Here is a 21,191-nt window from a genome sequence, read left to right as displayed (position 1 = left end):
ATATATATATATATATATATATATATATATATATATATATATATATAGTTCTCTCTTTAAGATTTTGAGATAGTTACTTCTAACAGATCAAAATATACCCTAAATTTCTAGTGTATGGCTTTATTCTAGTCTGCTGCCTGATTACATTCCCTCTCTCTTTTTTTTTTTAAATCCTCTTCTTCCTTTTTTTAACCAACATCTTATCTTATCAATTCCTTTTATAAAATCTTTTATAATTTTCATCTTTACAGTCATATTCCATGTCTTCATCATAAAAGCCCTTATTTTTGTACATATGTAAGTTTTTCTTTCTTTAAAATTTTGGGAGGCACTTTCTTCTAACAGACCAAAATACACCCAAAATCTAGCATCTGGCACTTATCTATGCACAACCTGATCATATTTGATCATATTCTGTATTTTTGGTTTTGTTTTTATCTTTTTCTTTTTTTTTCTTTTTCTTTCTTTCCCTTTCTTTTCCCCCAGTTTCAGGTCTTTTCTGAATTGTTCGTGTATATTTTCTGGGGACATTGTTACCCTGTTAGCATTTTGTTGTTTCATTCACCTATTCTCCTGTGGACAAAATGACAAGATGGAAAAAATCACCTCAGATAAAAAAAAAGAATAAGAGGCAGTACCAACTGCCAGGGACTTAATCAATATGGTCATTAGTAAGATGTCAGAACTAGAGTTCAGAATGATGATTTTAAAGATACTAGCTGGGATTGAAAAAAGCATGGAAGTTATTAGAGAAACCATTTCTGGAGAAGTAAAAGAACTAAAATCTAGCCAAGTTGAAATCCAAAAGGCTATTAATAAGATGCAATAAAAAATGGGGGACGCTAACTGCTTGGATAAATGAGGCAGAAGAGAGAACTAGTGATATAGAAGACCAAATGATGGAAAATAAGGACACTGAGAAAAAGAGAGATAAACAACTACTGGATCACGAGGGCAGAATTCGAGAGAGAAGCAAAATCATAAGACGAAACAACATTAGAATAATTGGGATCCCAGAAGAAGAGAGAGAGGAGGGCAGATATATTGGAGCAAATTATAGCAGAGAACTTCCCTAATTTGGGGAAGGAAACAGGCCTCAAAATCCAGGAGGCAAAGAGAACCCCTCTCAAAATCAATAAAAATAGGTCAAAACCCAAACATTTAATAGTAAAACTTACTAGTCTCAGAGACAACGAGAAAATCCTGAAAGCACCTCAGTAGAAGAGATATATAACCTACAATGGTAGAAATATTAGATTGGCAACAGACTTTTCCACAGAGACCTTGCAGGCCAGAAAGGACTGCATGATATATTCAGAGCACTAAATGAGAAAAATATGCAGCCAAGAATACTATATCCAGCTAGACTGTCATTGAAAATAGAAGGAGAGAGAAAAAGCTTCCAGGACAAACAAAAACTAAAGGAATTTGCAAACACAAAACCAGCCCTACAAGAAATATTGAAAGGGGTCCTCTAAGCAAAGAGAGAGCCTAAAAGCAACATAGACCAGAAAGCAACACAGACAATATACAGTAACAGTCAGCTTACAGGCAATACAATGGAACTAATTTCATATCTTTCAATAGTTACCCTGAATGTAAATGGGCTAAATGCCCCAATCAAAAGATACAGGCTATCAGATTGGATTAAAAAAAAAAAAGACCCATCGATATGCTGTCTGCAAGAGACTCATTAGACCCAAAGACACCCCCAGATTGAAAGTGAGGGGGTGGAAAACCATTTACCATGGTAATGGACACCAAAAAAAGCTGGGGTGGCAATTCTTATATCAGACAAATTAGATTTTAAACCAAAGACTGTAATAAGAGTTGAGGAAGGCCACTATATCCTACTTAAAGGGTCTGTCCAACAAGAAGCTTTAACAATTGTAAATATCTATGCCCCTAACATGGGACCAGCCAATTAATAACAAAAGCTAAGAAACACATCAACAACAATACAATAATAGTGGGGGACTTTAACACCCACCTCACTGAAATGGACAGATCATCTAAGCAAAAGATCAACAAGGAAATAAAGACTTTAAATGACATACTGGACCAAATGGACTTCACAGACATATTCAGAACATTCCATCCCAAACCAATGGAATACACATTCTTCTCTAGTTTCCATGGAACATTCTCCAGAATAGATCACATCCTAGGTCATAGATCATGTCTCAACCAGTACCAAAAGATGGGGATCATTCCCTGGCTCTTTTCAGACCACAATGCTTTGAAACTAGAGCTCAATCACAAGACAAAAGTCAGAAAGAACTCAAATACATGGAGGCTAAAGAGCATCCTACTAAAGAATGAGTGGGTCAACCAGGAAATTAAGGAAGAATTTTAAAAATTCATGGAAACCAATAAAATGAAAACACAACTGTTCAAAATCTTTGGGATGCAGCAAAGGCAGTCCTAAGAGGAAAGTATATAGCAATACAAGCCTTTCTCAAGAAGCAAGAAAGGCCTCAAGTACACAACCTAACCTTACACCTAAAGGAGCTGGAGAAAGAAGAGCAAATAAAGTCTAAACCCCACAGGAGAAAAGAAATAATAAAGATCCAAGCAGAAATCAATGAAATAGAAACCAAAAGAACAGTAGAATAGATCAATGAAACTAGGAGCTGGTTCTTTGAAAGAATAAACAAGATTGATAATGCCCTGGCCAGACTTATCAAAAAGAAGAGAGAAATGACCCAAAACAAAATCATGAATGAAGAGGAGAGATCACAAACAACGCCAAAGAAATAAAAGCAATTATAAGAACATATGATAACTATAGGCTGGCGAATTAGATAATCTGGAAGAAATGGATGCATTCCTAGAGATGTATCAAGTACCAAAACTGAACCAGGAGAAATATAAAACCTGAACAGACCTATAACCACTAAGGAAATTGAAGTCATCAAAAATCTCCCAAAAACAAAAGCCCAGGGCCAGATGGCTTCCCAGGGGAATTCTACCAAACATTTGAAGAAGAATTAATACCTATTCTTCTGAATCTGTTCCAAAAAATAGGAATGGAAGGAAAACTTCCAAACTCATTTTAGGAGGCCAACATTACCTTGATCCCCAAACCAGACAAAGACACCATCAAGAAGGAGAATTACAGACCAACAATCCTGATGAATAGGGATGCAAAAATTCTCACCAAAATACTAGCCAATAGGACCCAACAGTACATTAAAAGGATTATTCTCCATGACCAAGTGGGATTTAACCTTGGGCTGCAAGGTTGGTTCAACATCCACAAATCAATCAATGTGATACAATACATTAACAAAAAAAGAACAAGAATCATATGAGCCTCTCAATAGATGCAGAAAAAGCATTTGACAAAGTACAGCATCCTTTCTTGATCAAAACTCTTCAGAGTATAGCAATAGAGGGTACATACCTCAATATCATAAAAGCCATCTACGAAAAACCAACAGCGAATATCATTCTCAATGGGGAAAAACTGAGAGTTTCCCCCTAAGGTCAGGAATGCGGCAGAGATGTCCACTATCACCACTGCTATTCAACATAGTATTAGAAGTCTTAGCCACAGCAATCAGACAACAAAAAGAAATAAAAGACATCCAAATCAGCAAAGAAGAAATCAAATTCTCACTCTTTGCAGAATACATGATACTTTATGTGGAAAACTCAAAAGACTCCACCCCAAAACTGCTAGAACTCATACAGGAATTCAGTAAAGTGGCAGGATATAAAATCAATGCACAGAAATCAGTGGCATTCCTATACACCACCAACAAGAGAGAAGAAAGAGAAATTAAGGAGTTGATCCCATTTACAATTGTACCCAAGACCATAAGATACCTAGGAATAAATCTAACCAAAGAGACAAAGGATCTGTACTCAGAAAACTATAAAATACTTTCGAAAAAAATTGAGGAAGACACAACAAATGGAAAAAAGTTCCATGGTCATGGATTGGAAGAACAAATATTGTGAAGATGTCAATGCTACCTAGAGCAATCTACATATTCAATGCAATCCCCATCAAAATAGCATCCAATTTTTTCAAAGAAATGGAACAAATAATCCTAAAATTTGTATGGAACCAGAAAAGACTCTGAATTGTCAGAGGAATGTTGAAAAAGAAAAGCAAAGCTGGTGGCATCACAATTCTGGACTTCCAGCTCTATTACAAAGCAGTCATCATCAAGACAGTATGGTACTGGCACAAAAACAGACACATAGATCAATGGAACAGAATAGAGAGCCCAGAAATGGACCCTCAACTCTATGGTCAACTCATCTTTGACAAAGCAGGAAAGAATGTCCAATGGAACAAAGACAGTCTCTTCAACAAATGGTGTTGGGAAAATTGGACAGCCACATGCAGAAGAATGAAACTGGACCATTTCCTTACACCACACACAAAAATAGACTCCAAATGGTTGAAAGACCTCAATGTGAGAGAGGAGTCCATCAAAATCCTAAAGGAGAACACAGGCAGCAACCTCTCTGACCTCAGCCGAAGCAACTTCTTCCTAGAAACATCGCCAAAGGCAAGGGAAGCAAGGGCAAAAATGAACTATGGGGACTTCATCAAGATAAAAAACTTTTGCAAAGCAAGGGAAACAGTCAACAAAAGCAAAACACAACCAACAGATGGGAGAAGATATTTGCAAATGATATATCAGCTAAAGGACTAGTATCCAAAATCTATAAAGAAGTTATCAAACTCCACACCCAAAGAACAAATGATCCAATCAAGAAATGGGCAGAAGACATGAACAGACATTTTTCCAAAGAAAACATCCAAATGGCCAACAGACACATGAAAAAGTGCTCAACATCGCTTGGCATCAGGGAAATCCAAATCAAAACCTCAATGAGATACCACCTAGCACGAGTAAGAATGGCTAAAATTAACAAGTCAGGAAATTACAGATGTCAAACAATGAATGATGAATCATGGGGATGCGGAGAAAGGGGAACCATCCTACACTGCTGGTGGGAATGCAAGCTGGTGCACCCACTCTGGAAAACAGTATGGAGGTTCCTCAAAAAGTTGAAGATAGAGCCCCCATATGATCCAGCAATTGAACTGCTGGGTATTTAGTCCAAAGATACAAATGTAGGGATCTGAAGGGGTACATGTACCCAGATGTTTATAGCAGCAATGTCCACAATAGCCAAACTATGGTAAGAGCCAAGATATCCATCGACAGATGATTGGGTAAAGAAGATGTGGTATATATATATACAATGGAATATTATGCAGCCATCAAAAGGAATGAGATCTTGCCATTTGCAACGATGTGGATGGAACTGGAGGGTATTATGCTGAGGGAAATAAGTCAAACAGAGAAAGACATGTATCATATGACCTCACTGATATGCAGAATTCTTAATCTCAGGAAAAAAACTGAGGGTTGCTGGAGTGGCGGTTGGGGTGGGAAGGATGTGTTGACTGGGTAATAGACAGTGGGGAGGGTACGTGCTCTGGTAAGCGCTGTGAATTGTGCAAACTATTGAATCACAGATCTGTACCTCTGAAACAAATAATGTAAGATATGTTAAGGAAAAAAAGAAGAAGATAGCAGGAGAGGAAGAATGAAGCGGGGGAAATCGGGAGGGGGAGATGAACCACGAGAGACTATGGACTCTGAAAAACAAACTGAGGGTTCTAGAGGGAAGGGGGTTGGGAGGATGGGTAAGCCTGGTGATTGGTATTAAAGAGGGCATGTTCTGCATGGAGCACTGGGTGTTATGCACAAACAATGAATCATGGAACACTTAATCTAAAACTAATGATGTAATGCATGGTGATTAACATAACAATAAAAAAATTTTAAAAACGAGGGGGGAAACGATGGCGGAGGAGGAGGGGACCCTATTTCAACTGGTCCCTGGAATCGAGGTGGATATCTACCAGAACACTATGAGCACCCACAAAACCAGCCTTACATGTAAGAAGATCTGGATCTCTACAAGCAGAATATCACAGGCAGTTGGTTTGGAGGTACGAAGTGGAGAGCCGTGATTCTGCGGGCAGATATACGGCAGGGTGAGGGTGCCTGGACGTGGAGATACTACACCGCGGGTGAGTGACAGCCTCGCACGCTGCACAGGGGTCACAGACTCGCAGACCAGTAGCATCGGGAAAGGACTTTAGGGCAGCCCCCGGGGTGGAAAACCAGAGCAGCGGGGTCACATGCACATAAACTACAGCCCCCAGACAGAAACCCGGAGTGACGGTCGCGTGCACGCAGACTGCAGCCTCCCAGAGGGAAACCCGGTGCACTGGGGTCATGCCGGTGAACTGCAACCTCCGGGGTGGAAACCCTGAGTAGGGGAGTAGCACACGTGCGAACTGGGAGTGACTGGTGGTTTTAGAAGCGCAAAGGGAGAGACATTCCCCAACCTGGAGGCAGGACTGGGAGCCCTGCAGAGGGGCACACAATGCAGGACGCTGCAGTTTATAGCAGCACAGAGAGAAACGGAGACAGTGTGGCCTGGAGAGCTCACTGAAGAACAGACTGCAGTCTGTTCTGAAGAACATGGTTCTTCAAGGGAGTAGCCTTCTAGCTTGTATGTGTTGTAGGGTCAGGAAGATGCCATATCCTTCCTTAGACGAAACAGACTGTGGAGGATGCCACATTTCAGTAACATCTGGTTTCCACAAGAGAAAAAAATGATTTCCAGTAGAGGTATGGATATAGAGACAAGGTGCCATGTCCCTGTCTGGGAGAAACAAGTCCGTGGAGAGTGCATCTTTCTGCCCAACACAAGATTCTTCCCTAAGGAAGCTTTTTAGCATATACGTGTGGAAGCATCAGAAGAGTTCCATATCCTTCCCTCTGAGAAACAAGACTGTGGAGAATGCTACTTTCCATTAACATCGTGTTTCCAGAAGAGAAAAGTGATTTCCAATATATGTGTGGAATTATAGTGAAGGTGGATTGTCCCTACCCTTAGAATCAAGTGTGTGGAGAATGCACCTTTCAGAGAACCACAAGTTTTTCAAGCGAGAAGCATTCTAACATGTATGTGTTGAAGCGTCCAAAACATGCCCTATCCTCCTCCTCTGTAAATAAAGTGTCTGCAGAATGCAACTTTCTCCTAAGAGGAACTTTGTCCTAGAGAGAAGTTTTCTAGCATGTTCGTCTAGAGGCACAGGGAGTTGTCAAATCCTTCTCTCAGAGAGAGAAGTCTGTAAATAAATCAAGTTTAAGTGAAGGACATGCATTTCAAACCAAATCACTTCTAATAGATATATGTGTTTTAGCATCAGGAACGTGCCGTTTCCTTCTCTTGGAGATAGAATTCTTTGCAGAATGCAATTTCAGCAACATCGTGCTTTTTCAAGCTAGAAGCTTCCTAGCCTATATGTGTGGAAGCATCACGGTAGTGCTATATTTTTCCCTCTGAGAAACAAGAATGTGGAGAATGCCACTGTCCACTAACATCTTGCTTCAAGAAGAGAAAAGCGATTTCTAATATACGTGGGGAAGTATAGGGAAGATGGATTGTCCTTATCCTTAGAAACAAGACTGTGGAGAATGCACCTTTTAGAGCACCACAAGTGTCTCTAGTGAGAAGCCTTTTAGCATGTTTGTGTTGAACTTCAGAAACGTGCCTTTCCTTCCCTCAGTGGAAACAGTCTGTTTAGAATACAACGTTTGGGGCACCTGGGTGGGTCAGTCATTAAGCATCTGCCTTTGGCTCAGGTCCTGATCCCAGGTTCCTGGGATCGCACCCTGTATCGAGCTCCCTGCTTGGTGAGCCTGCTTCTTCCTCTCCCTCTGCTACTCCCCCTGCTTGTGCTCTCTCTCTCTCTCTGTCAAAAAAATAAATAAAATCTTTAAAAAAAAAAAGAATACCACGTTCAAGTAACTTCTTCCTTCCTGAAGAATCAAGCCTTTCATAATACAGATGTGGAATCATGAGGAAACCTCCGTAACTGAAACTGAAAAACTAGACCATGGGGAGTGATACTCATAACTGCCATCTTGATATCAGAAGATGGAACCAATTTCAAATCTATGTGTGGAAGTATAGGCAAGTGACCATGACCCTGATGCTTAGAAACAAGTCTGGGGAGAATATAGTTTCAGCAAACAACAAGTTTCTTCCCATGAGAAGCCTTCTAGCAGGTATGTGTTGAAGTGTCAGGAATGTGCCATATCCCTCCCTCAGTGATAGAAGTCTGTGCATAAAGCAAAGTTCATCGAATAACATGATTCATCAAGCATGAACCCTTCTAGCTCATATGTGTTGAAGCATCAGGAAAGTGCTGTATCCATCACTCAGAGAAAGAATTCTGTGGAGAATGAAACTTTCAGCAAACAATGTGGTTCCTCAAGGGTTATTCTAGGTTCTTCAAGTGTTCAAATGTTCTTCTAGCTTGTACGTGTTGCAGTGTCAGGAGAATGCCATATCCTTCCCTCACAGAAACAAGACTGTGGAGAATGCCACATTCCAGTAACATCTGGTTTCCACAAGAGAAAAGAGATTTCCAATATAGGTTTGGAAGAGGAGCCAAGGTGCCATGTCCCTGTTGGGGAGGAACAAGTCCGTGGAGAGTGCATCTTTCTGCCCAACACAAGTTTCTTCCAAAAGGAAGCTTTTTAGCATATACATGCAGAAGCATCAGGAGTGTTCCATATCCTCCCCTCTGAGAAACAAGAATGTGGAGAATGCCACTTACCAGTAATATTTTTTTTCCCCCAGAAATCAAAGATTTCCAGTATATGAGTGGAAGGAGAGGCCAGGTGGCCTGTCCCTGTCGCAGAGAAACCAGTCCATGGAGACTGACACTTTCTGGGAACACCTAGTTTCTTCAAGCGAGAAGATTTCTAGCTTACATTCCTAGAAGTATCAGGATAATGCCATATCCTACCCTCTGAGGAAAAGACCTGTAGAGAATGCCACTTTCCACTAACATCTTGTTTCCATAGTGTTCTAGTGTGTTTGTCTAGAGACATGTGGAAAGTGCCATATCCTTCACTAGAATGAGAATGATTCTAGATTGAGAAACTTGTGGTTCTTTGAAATGTGCATGCTCCACAGACTTGTTTCTAAGTGTAAGGACATCGCCCCTACTCTAGAATTCCAAACATATATTGGAAATCGCATTTCTCTACTGGAAACAATATGTTATTGGAAATGGCATTCTCCACAGTCTTGTTTCTCAGAGTCTACTTTTTCTCAACGAAGGATAGACACTTTCCAAGGGTGATGCTTCCTAGTGTGGAAGCATCATGATAGTGCCAATAGTGACATATTCTTCCCTCTGAGGAACAAGACTGTGGAGAATGTCACTAACATATTGTTTCCAGAGGAGGAAAGAGATTTCCATTATATCTGTGGTAGTAGAGGTTAGGTGGGTTGTACATATGCTTAGAAACAAGAATGCACCTTTCAGAGCAACACAAGTGTCTCTAGTGAGAAGTCTTCTAGCATGTATATGTTGAAGCATAAGAAACGTACCTATCCTTCCTTCAGTGAAAACTGTTTAGAATACAATGTTCAAGAAACCTCTTACTTCCTCAAGACACAAGACTTTTCCAATCAGGTATGGAATCATGAGGAAACTGCCATAACTGAAACTGAAAAAGAAGACCTTGGAGAGTGGAATGCTTAACTGCCATCTTTACATCTGAAGATAGAATGATTTCAAATCTGTGTGTGAAAGTATAAGCATGGGGTCATGACCTGATGATTAGAACAAGACTGTGGAGACTATAACTTGTTGCAAATAACAAATTTCTTCCTGTGAGAAGCCTTCTACCATGTATGTGTTTAAGCATAAAGATAGTGCCATATCCTTCCCTCTGAAAAAACAAGCCTGGAGAGAATGCCCTTTATAAATAGCATCTTGTTTCCAGAGTCCTAAGTGATTTCCAGTATATGAATGGAATTTTATACAAGGTGCAATGTCCCCGTGTTGGAGTAACAAGTATGTGGAGACTACAACTTCCAGGAAATGCAAGTTCCCTCAAAGGAAAAGCCTTCCAACATATATATTTTGAGCGTCAGGATGTGCCATATATTTTGTTCTGAGAAACAAGTCTGTGCAGAATGTGACTTTCCACTAACATCTTGTTTCCAGAAGAGAAAAATGATTTCCAATATATGTGTGGAAGTATAGAGAAGGTGGATTGTCCTTACTCTTAGAAACAATACTGTGGAGAATGCACTTTCAGAGCATCACAAGTGTCTCTAGAGAGAAGTTTTCTAGCATGTATGTGTTTTTTAAGCACCAGGAAAGTGCCCTGTCCTTCACTCGGTGGAAACAGTCTGTTTAGAATACAATGTTTAAGTACCCTCTTGCTTCCTGAAGATACAAGCCATTTCCAATACATGTGTGTAATCATGAGGACACCACCATAATTGAAACTCAGAATAACAAGCCTGTGGAGACTGGTACTCTTAATTGCCATCCTTATATGAGCAGATAGAACCAATTTCATATCTATGTGTGGAAGTATAGGCAAGGGGCCTTGACCCTGATACTTAGAAACAAGTCTGTGGAGAATATAACTTTTAGTGAACAACAAATGTCTTCCTGTGAGAAGCCTTCTAGCATGTATGTGTTCAAGCAACAGGATAGTGCCATATATTTCCCTCTGAGAAACAAGCCTGTGGAGAATCCCACTTAGAGCCAAAATCTTGTTTCCAGAGTTCTAATTGTTTTCCAGTATATGTATGGAAGGATAAGCAAAGTGCAGTCCCCATATTTGAGTAACAGTTCTGTGGACAATGCAACTTCCAGGAAACACAAGTTCCCTCAAACAAGAAGCTTTCTAACATATATGTATGGAAGCCTCAGGATGTGCCATATATTTCCTTCTGAGAAAAAAGACTGTGCAGAATGCCACTTTCCACTAACATCTTGTTTCCAGAAGAGAAAAGCAATTTCTGATATATGTGTGTAAGTCTAAGGTAGGGGGATGTCCTTATGCTTAGAAACAAGACTGTGGAGCATGCACCTACAGAGAAGGACAGGTTTCTCAAGCGAGAAGCATTCTAGCATGTATGTCTTGAAGCATCCAAAACACGCCCTGTCCTTCCCTCTGTGAATACAGTCTCTGGGGATTGCAACTTTCACCTAAGAAGTTTGTTCCAGTGAGAAGCTTTCTAGCATGTTAGTCTAGAGGCATACAGAAAGTGCCATATCCTTAGCTGATAAAAGTAAGCCTGTGAATAATGCAAGTTTCAGTGAAGAACACAAAACTTCAAACCAAATCCGTTCTAACAGATATTGTGTTGTAGCATTAGGAAAGTGCCCTATTGTTTGCTTGGAGAAACAATTCTGTGGAGAATGCATATTCAGCAACATCGAGGGTTTCCAAACTAGAACCTTCTAACCTATATTGTGGAAGCATAACAATAGTGCCATATTCTTCCCTCTGAGAAACAAGACTGTGGAGAATGCCCCTTTCCACTAACATCTTGTGTCATGGAAAAATAAGTGATTTCTGATATATGTGTGGAAGTATAGTGAATGTGGGTTGTCCTTACACTTAGAAACATGACTGGGAAGAAACAACTCAAGTGTCTCTAGCGAGAAGCCTTCTAGCATTGTATGTGTTGAAGCATGAGGACTGTGCCCTATCCTTCATTCATTAAAACAGTGTGTTTAGAATACAACGTTCAAATAACCTCTTGTCTTGAAGATACAAGTCTTTTCCAATGCAAGTATGGAATCATGGGGAAACTGCCATAACTGAAACTCTGAAAATTAAGACCGAGGAGAATGGAACTTTTAACTGCCATCTTTATATCTGAAGATAGAAACAATTTCAAATTTATGTTTGGAATTATAGGCAAGGGGCCATGACAGTGGTGCTTAGAAACAAGTCTGTGGAGAATATATCTTTCAGAGAACAAGAAATTTCTTCCAGTGAGAATCCTTCTAGCATGTATGTGTTCAAGCATCAGGATAGTGGCGTATCCTTCCCTCTGAGAACAAGCCTGTGGAGGATGCCACTTAGAGCTAATATCTTGTTTCCACAGTTCAAATTGATTTCCAGTATATGTTTGGGAGTATAGGCAAGGTGCAATGTCCCCGTCGTTGAGTAACTAGTCTGTGGAGAATGCCACATCCAAGAAACCCAAATTTCTTCAAGGGAGAAGCTCTAACATATATGGCTGGAAGCCTCAGGATGTGGCATATATTTCCTTCTGTGAAACAAGACTGTGCAGAATGCGAAATTCCACTAACATCTTGTTTCCGGAAGAGAAAAACGATTTCCAATATATGTGTCGAAGTCTAGGGTAGTGATGATGTCCTTATGCTTAGAAAAGTTTGTAGGAGCAAGCACCATTGAGATAACCACAAATTTCTCAATAGGGAAGCATTCTGGCATGTATGGGTTGAAGCATCTTTAACGTGTCCTATCTTTCCCTCTATAAATACTTCTGTGGGGAATGCAACTTTTCCCTATAGAGGAAGTTTGTTTTAGTGAGAAGCTTTCTAGCATGTTTGTTAGAGGCACGCAGAAAATATTATATCCTTCGTTCAGAGAACGAAGTCTGTTAATAAGCAAGTTTCTGCAAAAAATACGACACTTCAAACCAAATCCCTTCTAAAAAATATATGTGTTGTAGTTTTAAGAAAGTGCCATATCTTTGACTTGCAGAAAGAATCTGCAGGAATGCAATTTCAGCAGCCATCGTGGTTTTTCAAGCGGGAACTTCCTATTCTCTATGTGTGGAAACATCACAACAGTGCCATATTCTTCCCTCTGAGAAAAAAGACTGTGGAGAATGCCACTTTCACATAACAACTTATGTCCAGGAGAGACAAGTGATTTTGATTATATGTGTGAAAGTATAGGGAAGGTGGGGTGTTCTTATGCTTAGAAACAAGACTGTGGAGACTGCACCATTCAGAGCACCACATGTGTCTCCAGGGAGAAGCCTTCTAGCATGTATGTGTGGAAGCATCATGAAGGTGCGATATACTTCCCTCAGAGAAAATAGTCTGTTTAGAATAAATATTCAAGTAACCTCTTGCTTCCAGAAGATACAAGACTTTTCCAATGCAGTTGTATAATCTTGAGGAAACGGCCTTAATTAAACCTCTGAAAAACAAGACTATGGAGAATGGAACTCTTAACTACCATCTTGATATCAGAAGAAAAAAACAATGTGAAAGTATAGACAAGGAGCAATGACCCTGATGCTTAGAAACAAGTCTGTGGAGAATATAACTTTCAGTGAACAACAAGTTTCTTCCCATAAGAAGCCTTCTAGTATGTATGTGTTGAAGTTTCAGGAAAGTGCCATACCATCCCCCGGTGAAATATATCTGTGCATAAAGCAATATTAAATGAACAACATGATACTTCAAACATACACCTATCTAGCCTATATGTTTTGAAGTATCAGGAAAGTGCTGATTCTGTTGATCGGGGAAAGAATTTTGTGGAGAATGCAACTTTCAGGAAACAACGTGATTCTTCAAGGGAGTAGCCTTCTAACTTTTACATGTTGTAGTGTCAGGAAAGTGTCATATCCTTCCCTCATAGAAACAAGACTGTCGAGAGTGCCAGGTTCCAGTAACGTCTGGTTCCAGTAACGTCTGTTTTCCAGATGTTCCAGAAGAGAAAAGCGATTTCCATATATGTATGGAAGAAGATATAAAGATGGCGGTTAAGAGTTCCATTCTCTACAGTCTTGTTTTTCAGTTATGGCACTTTCCTCATGATTCCACACCTGCATTGGAAAGGCTTGTGTCTTCTGGAAGCAAGATGTTGCTTGAATGCTGTATTCTAAACAGACTGTTTTCACTGAGGTAAGGATAGGCACGTTCCTGATGCTTCAACACATACATGCCAAAAGGCTTCTCACTATAAATACGTGTGGTGCTCCACAGTCTTGTTTCTAAGCTTTAGGACAACCCACCATCCATACACTTCCACACATACATTGGAAATGGCTTTTCTCTTCTGGAAACAATATGTTAATGGACAGTGGCATTCTCCACAGTATTGATTTTCAGAAGGAAGAATATGGCACTATCATGATGCCACCACATATATAGGTTAGGCAGCTTCTCACTGAAAAACCACGATGCTGCTGAAATTGAATTTTCCACAGAATTCATTCTCCAGGAGAAGGATACAGCACTTTCCTACAGCTACAAAACATGTATTTGTTGGAAGTGTCGTGTTTTTCATTGAAACTTGCTTCATTCACAGACTTCCTTCTAAGAACGAATGATATGGTACTATCCACCTGCCTCAGGACAGACATACTAGAATGCTTCTCACTGGAACAAACTTCCTCTTAGGGGAAAGCTGCACTCCCCAGAGACTGTATTCACAGAGGAAAGGCTAGGGCATGTTTCTGATACTTCAACACATACATGCTAGAATGCTTCTTGCTTGAGAACTTGTGGTTTTCTGATCGGTGCATGCTCCACAGACTTGTTTCTAAGCAAAAGGACATTAACCCTACCCTACACTTCCACACATACATAGGAAATTGCTTTTCTCTTCTAGAAACAAGTTGTTAGTGGAATGTCACATTCTGCACAGTCTTGTTTCTCTGAAGGAATTATATGGCACATCCTGATGCTTCCACACACATATTTTATGAAAGCTCTCTTTTGAAAAAACTTGTGCTTCCCACAAGTTGTGCTCTCCATGGAATGGTTTCTCCAAGACCAGGACGTTGCACTTTGCCTCTCCTTCCAAACATATACTGCATATTGCTTAGAAATCTGGAAAGAAGATGTTAACTCTAAGTGGCATTCTCCATAGGCTTTTTAAAAAAATTATGTTATGTTAGTTACCATACATTACATAATTAGTTTTTGATGCGGTGATCCATGATCCATTGTTTTCAAATAACACCCAGTGCTCCATGAAGTACGTGCCCTCCTTACCCAACACCAGGCTAACCAATCCCCGCCCCTCCCCTCTAAAACCCTGTTTGTTTCTCCGAGTCCATAGTCTCTCATGGTTCATCTCTTCCTCCAATTACCCCCCCACCTCATTTTTCACTTCCTTCTCCTAATGTCCTCCATGCTATTCCTTATGTTCCACAAATAAGTGAAATCATTTGATAATTGACTTTCTCTGCTAGACTTATTTCACTTAGCATAATCTCCTCCAGGCCCATCCTTGTTGATATAAAAGTTGGGTATTCATCCTTTCTGATGGCTGAATCATATTCCATTGTATATATGGACCACATCTTCTTTATCCATTCATCTGTTGAAGGGCATCTTGGCTCTTTCCACAGTTTGGCTACTGCAGATATTGCTGCTATGAACATTGGGGTGCATATGGCCCTTCTTTTCACTACATCTGTGTCTTTGGGGAAAATACCTAGTAGTGAAATTGCTGGGTCATAGGGTAGCTCTATTTTTAACTTTTTGAGGAACCTCCACACTGCTTTCCAAAGTGGCTGTACCAACTTGCATTCCCACCAACAGTGTAAGAGGGTTCCCCTTTCTCCACAAACTCTCCAACATTTGTTGTTTCTTTCCCTGTCCATTCTGGCCATTCTAACTGGTGTAAGGTGGTATTTGTTTAGCTTGTTTTTTTAGAGGCACTTGGAAAGTGCCATATCCTTCGCTCAGAGGAAAAAGTCTGTGAATAAAGCCAGTTTCAGGGTAAAACATGACGCTTCAAACCAAATCCCTTCTAACAGATATATGTGTTGTAGTATTAGGAAAGTGCCATATCCTTTGCTTGGAGAATGAATTCTGTGGGGACGCAATATTAGTAACATCATGGTTTATCAAGTGAGAAGCTTTCTAGCCTATATGTGTGTAAGCATCACAATCGTATTCACCATATTCTTCCCTCTGTGAAAAAAGATGTGGAGAATGCCACTTTCCTCTAACGTCTTCTATTCAGAGAGAAAAGCATTTTCTAATATCAGTGTGGAAGTATAGGGAAGGTGGGGTGTCCTTACCCTTAGAAACGACTGTTTAGAAAACACCATTCAGAGCACCACAAGTGTCTCTAGAGAGAAGCCTTCTAGCATGTTTTGTGGAAGCATCAGAAAAGTGCCCTCTCTTTCCCTCAGTGAAAACAGTCTGTTTAGAATACAATGTTCAAGTAATTTCTTGCTTCTAGAAGATACATGCCTTTTCCAATGCAGGTGTGGAATCATGCGGAAACTTCTGTAACAAAAACTCTGAAAAACAAGACCATGGAGAATGGAACTCTTAACTGCCATCTTGATCTCAGAAGATACAACCATTTTCAAATCTGTGCATTGAAGTATAAGCAAGGGGCCATGACCCTCATGCTTAGAAACAAGTCTGTGGAGAATATAACTTTCAGCAAACAACAAGTTTCTTCCTGGGGGAAGCCTCTAGCATATATATTTTGAATGGTCAGAAATACGCCATTATGCCCTCAGTGAAGGAAGTCCGTGCATAAAGCAATTTTCAGCGAACAATATGATTCCTCAACATATACCCTTCAATCCTATATGTGATGAAGCATCAGGAAAGTGCTTTTTCTATTGCTCAGGGAAAGAATTTTGTGTGAATGCAACTTTCAGCAAACAATGTGGTTCTTCAAGGGAGTAGACTTCTAGCTTGTACGTTTTGGAGATCGGGAAGGTGCCCAATCCTTGGGCACCTTCCCGACGGTGGAAAATGCCACATTCCAGTGACAACTGGTTTCCCAGAAATAGTAGTGATTTCCAATATATATGTGGAAGTTTACTGACGAGGCAATGTCCTTACACTTAGAAACAAAGACTGTGGAGCATGCACCTTTCAGAGAACCACAAGTTTCGCAGGCGAGAAGCATTGTAGCATGTATGTTTTGAAGCATCCAAAACATGCCCTATCTTTCCCTCTGTTAATACAGTCTCTGGATAATGCAACTTTCCTTTAAGAGGAAGATTGTTCCAGAGAGAAACTTTCTAGCATGTTTGTGTAGAGGCACAGGGAAAGTGCCATATCCTTTGGTCTGAGAGAGTGTCTGTGAATAAAGAAAGATTCAGCGAAGAACATGACACTTCAAACAAAAATCCTTCTAAAAGATATATTTGTTGTAGAATTAGGAAAGTGCTGAATCCTTTGCTTATGGAAAGAATTCTGTGGAGAATGCAATTTCAGCAACATCGTGCATTTTCAGGTGAGAAGATTCTTAGCCTATATGTTTGGAAGCATCACGAGACTGCCATATTTTTCCCCCTGAGAAACAAGACTGTGGAGAATGCCACTGTCCACTAACAGCTTGTTTCCAGACGAGAAAATCGATTTCTAATATATGTATAGAAGTACAGGGATGGTGCGTTGTCCTTATGCTTAGAAACATGTCTGTGGAGAATGCACCTTTCAGAGAACCACAAGTGTCTCTAGCGAGAAGCCTTCAAGCATGTATGTGTAGAAGCATCAGAAAAGTGCCCTCTCTTTCCCTCAGTGAAAACAGTCTGTTTAGAATACAATGTTCAAGTAATTTCTTGCTTCTAGAAGATACATGCCTTTTCCAATGCAGGTGTGTAATCATGAGGAAACTTCCATAACTAAAACTTTGAAAAACAAGACTGTGGAGAATGGAACTCTTAACTGCCATCTTCATATCAGAAGACGGAACCAATTTCAAATTTATGTGTGGAAGGGGCCATGACCCTGATTCTTAGAAAGAAGTCTGGGGAGAATATAACTTTCAGTGAACACAAGCTTCTTCCCTTGAGAAGTCTTCTAGCGTGTATATGTTGAAGCATCAGGAAAGAGCCATATCCATCTCTTGGGGAAAGAATTCTGTGGAAAATGCAACTTTCAGCAAAAAACGTGGTTCTTCAAAGGTATAGCCTTCTAGGTTGTATGTGTTGCAGTGTCAGGAAAGTGCCACATCCTTCCCTCATAGAAACAAGACTGTGGAGAATGCCACATTCCAGTAACATCTGCTTTTCACAAGAGAAAAGCAATTTCCAATATATGTGTGGATGAAGAGGCAAGGCGCCATGTCCCTGTCCAGGAGAAACCAGTCCATGTAGAGTGCAATTTTCTGCCCACCACAACTTTCTTCCAAACAACATGATACTTCAGCATATACCCTTCTAGCCTATATGTGTTGTAGCGTCAAGAAAGTGCCAATCTGTCACTCAGAGGAAGAATTCTGTGGAGAATGCAAACTTCAGCAAACAACGTAGTTCTTGAAGGGAGTATCCTTCTGGCTTGAATGTGTTGCAGTGTCAGGAAAGTGCCATATCCTTCCCTCCTAGAAACAAGAGTTTGGAGGATGCCACTTTCCATTAGCATCTGGTTTCCAAAAGAGAAAAGTGATTTCCAATATATGTGTGGAAGAAGAAGAAAGGGTCCATGTTCCTGTCTGGGAGAAAGAAGTCTGTGGAGATTGCAACATTCTGCCCACCACAAGTTTCTTCCAAAAGGAAGCCTTAGCATATACTTGTGGAAGCATCAGGAGAGTTCCATATCCTTCCCTCTGAGAAACAGGACTGTGGAGAATGCCACCTACCAGTAACATCTTGTTTCCAGAGATTAAATATTTCCCCCATATGAGCGGGAGCAGAGTCCAGGTGGCATGTCCCTGTCATGGAGAAACTATGCTGTGGAGTTGGCAACTTTCACAAACACCTAATTTCCTCAAGCGAGAAGCTTCCTAGCCTATGTTTGTTAGAAGTATCAGGATAATGCCATATGCTTCCTTCTGAGAAACAAGACTGTGGAGAATGCCACTTTCCACTAACATCTTGTTTCCAGAAGAGAAAAGCAATTTCCAATACATTTGTGGAGGTCTAGGTAAGGGTCAATGTCCTTATGCTTAGAAACAAGTCTGGGGAACATGCACCATTCAGAGAACCACAAGTTTCTCAAGCGAGAAGCATTCTAGCATGTATGTGTTGAAGCTTCCAAAACATGCCTCATTCTTCCCTCTGTGAATACAGTCTCTGGGGAAAGCAAATTTCTCCTAAGACGAAGTTGTTCCAGTGAGAATCTTTTTACCATGTTTGTCTAGAGGAACGCGGAAAGTGCCATATCCTTCACTCATAGAAAGAAGTCTGTTAATAAAGCGAGTTTCCGTGAAGAACATGACACTTCAAACCAAATCCCTTCTAATACACGTATGTGTTGTAGCATTAAGAAATGCCGTATCCTTCCCTTAGAGAAAGAATTCTGTGGAGAATGCAATTTCAGCAACATCGTGGTTTTGCAAGTGAGAAGCTTCCTAGCCTATATATGTGTGGAAACAAGATACTGCCATAATCTTCCCTCTGAGAAACGAGAATGTGGAGAATGGCACTTTCCACTAACGTCTTCTTTCCACAATAGAAAAGCGATTTCTAATATATGTGTGGAGGTACAGGGATGGTGGGTTGTCCTTATGCTTAGAAACAAGACAGTGGAGAGTGCACCTTTCAGAGCACCACAAGTGTCTCTAGTGAGAAGTCTTGTGGCATGTATGTGTTGAAGGATCAGGAAGGTGCCCTATCCTAGCCTCAGTGAAAACAGTCTGTTTAGAATACAATGTTCAAGTAACCTCTTGTTTCCCGAAGGTACAACCCTTTCCCAAAGCAGGTGTCGAATCATGAGGAAACTGCCGTAATTAAAACCCTGAAAAACAAGACCATGGAGAACTGAAATTTTTTTTTATGTTATGTTAATCACCATACATTACATCATTAGTTTTTGATGTAGTGTTACATGATTCATTGTTTGTATATAGCACCCAGTGCTCCATGCAGAACATGCCCTCTTTAATACCCACCAACAGGCTAACCCATCCTCCTACCCCCTCCCCTCTAGAACCCTCAGTTTGTTTTTCAGAGTCCATTGTCTCTCATGGTTCATCTCCCCCTCTGATTCCTCCCCGCTTCATTCTTCCCCTCCTGCTATCTTCTTCTTTCTCTCCTTCACCTTCTCCTTCTCATCCTTCTCCTTCTCCCTCTCCCTCTCCTTCTTCTCCTTCTCCTTCTAATACATATAATGTATTATTTGCTTCAGAGGTACAGATCTGTGATTCAACAGTCTTGCACACTTCACAGAGCTCACTATATCACATACCCTCCTCAATGTCTATCACCCAGCCACCCCATTCCTCCTACCCCCCACCACTCCAGGTGGTGTTTGTTTCCTGAGATTAAGAATTCCTCATATCAGTGAGATCATATGATACATGTCTTTCTCTGCTTGACTTATTTTGCTCACCATAATATCCTCCAGTTCCATCCGTGTCGTGGCAAATGGCAAGATTTCATTCTTTTTGATGGCTGCATAATATTCCATTGTGTATATACCACATCTCCTTTATCCATTCATCTGTTGATAGACATCTTGGCTCTTTCCACAGCTTGGCTATTTTGGACAATGCTGCTGTAAACATCAGGGTGCATGTACTCCTTTGGATCCCTACATTTGTATCTTTGGGGTAAATACCCAGTAGTGCAATTGCTGGATCCTATGGTAGCTCTATTTTCAACTTTTTGAGGAACCTCCATACTATTTTCCAGGGTGTTTGCACCAGCTTGCATTCCCACCAACAGTGTAGGAGGGTTCCCCTTTCACCTCATCCTCGCCAACATCTGTCATTTCCTGACTTGTTAATTTTAGCCATTCTGACTGGTGTGAGGCGGTATCTCATTGAGGGTTTGATTTGGATTTCCCTGATGCCAAGCGATGGTGAGCACTTTTTCATGTGTCGGTTGGCCATTTGGACGTCTTCTTTGGAAAAATGTCTGTTCATGTCTTCTGCCCATTTCTTGATTGGATCATTTGTTCTTTGGGTGTTGAGTTTAAGAATTTCTTTATAGATTTTGGATACTAGCCCTTTATCTGATATGTCATTTGCAAATATCTTCTCCCATTGTGTCAGTTGTCTTTAGGATTTCTTGACTGTTTCTTTTGCTGTGCAAAAGCTTTTTGTCTTGATGAAGTCCCAATAGTTCATTTTGGCCCTTGCCTCCCTTGCCTTTGGCGATGTTTCTAGGAAGAAGTTGCTGTGGCTGAGGTTGAAGAGGTTGGTGCCTGTGGGAGAACGGAAATCTTAACTGTTATCTTGATATCAGAAGATGGAACCAATTTCAAATCTATGTGTGGAAGTATCAGAAAGGGGCCATGACACTGAATCTTAGAAAAAAGTCTGTGGAGAATATAACTTTCAGTGAACAATTTCTTCCCATGAGAAGCCTTCTAGCATGTATGTGTTGAATCCTCAGGAATGTGACATATCCTTCCATTGGTGGAAGAAGTCTGTTTATAAATCATGTTTCAGTGAACAATG

The sequence above is a fragment of the Neomonachus schauinslandi genome, chromosome Y (genome assembly GCF_002201575.2).
Source record: "Neomonachus schauinslandi chromosome Y, ASM220157v2, whole genome shotgun sequence".
In the NCBI taxonomy this organism is placed as follows: domain Eukaryota; kingdom Metazoa; phylum Chordata; class Mammalia; order Carnivora; family Phocidae; genus Neomonachus; species Neomonachus schauinslandi.
The sequence above is the reverse complement of the archived record's forward strand: the minus strand, read 5'-3'. Positions refer to the sequence as shown.